Source organism: Sinocyclocheilus grahami, unplaced genomic scaffold (genome assembly GCF_001515645.1).
Source record: "Sinocyclocheilus grahami isolate Dianchi unplaced genomic scaffold, SAMN03320097.WGS_v1.1 scaffold7265.1, whole genome shotgun sequence".
NCBI classification, from domain to species: Eukaryota; Metazoa; Chordata; class Actinopteri; order Cypriniformes; family Cyprinidae; genus Sinocyclocheilus; species Sinocyclocheilus grahami.
The window spans coordinates 8,428-10,295 of record NW_015511378.1 but is presented as its reverse complement, the minus strand read 5'-3'; positions in this window follow the sequence as shown (position 1 = coordinate 10,295).

The window sequence follows — 1,868 nt, the reverse complement described above, 5'->3', positions numbered from 1 at the left end:
ATCAGGACATATATAGACTCATTGTTAGATTTAGATTCACATAATTTAAATAATGAAGTTAATGAATCCTGTGGAGGTTCTGCGTTTAGTTTACAGTATCTCAGCTGCTGTAATTATTGAGGTTGAATTTGTCTCCACTTCTATGAAAATGTTGGTTTGGCATGCTCTTGTCTTGACATTATTTTTTTTGTTTGTTTTTTTAAACGAGGGAGAAAAAACTACGGTGCTCAACATGCTGCAAATAGAAAAAAACATGCAAATTAAGAAAAAGATGAACGAAGGTCTTACGGGTTTGGAACGACATGAGGGTGAGTAATTAATGACAGAATTTTCATTTTGGGGCGAACTGACCCTTTAAACTGGCTATATTGCTATTTTTTTCTAGTTTTTCCTTTATTGTATGTGGATGTGCACAACTTAAGTGAAATAATGTGCTTGTTAATGTTTACGAATAAATGTATTAAACATTACCTAATAATTAAAATTTCATGTAAATTAAAATGTTTATAAATGTGATTAAACTTCTAATTTGTATGATAATGCACATCTTGAAAATCTACAAACGATTTGAACTGATGTTATACAATGATTAAAAGCTTTTGTTAATGCACAACACTTTTCTGTTATTGAGCTGTGATACGGATAGAGTTAGGCTCAGGTTTAAGGGTTGGTAAAGGGTCACCAGTGTCCAGGGTTCAATTTGATTACTATAAGGCAACACGATTCAATCTGTTTATATTGCATTGTTTTGATAAATTAAAAATGAAGTATTTTCTTGATTTTTTCCCCCCTCCTGTTGATGTATGATTCAAGGAATATTCTGTTTAACGATTCACGATAGTATACTAATGTAAGTGTTGAGGTGATAAAAACATGTTTTGCACCCAAATTACAATATGTGTTATGTCTTTACCAAGCATTAAGCTAACCACCCTTTACACAAACGTTATTACAGTAGATAAAGTCCAGTGCCAATAAAGATGTAAAAAAATGATGAATAGTCTCAACTTTAGATTGGGTACTGCAACAATTTTGAACAAATGATTAATACATGATTTGTAAAGATGTGAAAAGGTGAATTCTGGTCATCTAGGACACTTTTTGCCATCAAAATGACTGCTCATAAAGGTACTAATGATTAGTAAATGTTTATAATCATTTACAAATGATGAATAGTTTCCACTTTAGATTGGGTACTACAAAAACATTAACAAATAATGAATACATGATTTAAGATGTGCAAATAGGAAGTCTGCACAACAAACCAAGACCAAATATATGACCTTTACAGACTGAGATTATGAGTTAATGAATATATTAACATGAATCATTTGTGAAGTGCTTAAAATGTTTAATTAAGCTATATTTTCACAACATTTGTAAATGTAAAAATGAGCATTAGCTAATATATGAACTGAAGTTTAATGACATTTGTAAGCATTCAAAAGTACATTAACAAATAATCTTGTAATCGTTGTATAATTTCAGTTAAAATCATTTATAGATTTTTAAAACACATTTAAAGTTTCATAACATTTGTAAACATTTACTTATGATCCGTTAAGCATTATATAATATTTGTTAATTATATATTAATGAAGCTTTTAAATATTGTAAATTGCAATTTATTTATTTATTTTTTAAATGCATGATCAAATGAATTGAAAGTTTGATGACATTTGTAAGCATTTCAATTTGCATTAAATGATGATCTCTTAATCATTTGGTAATGTTTAATAAGTTAATTAGTTAACATTAACAAGCACATTGACTCATATTTCTGTATGTGGATATATATTAAGTAATGATTAGCTAAACATTATATAATGTTTGTTAATTATTTATTAATGAAAGTTATTATAAAGTGT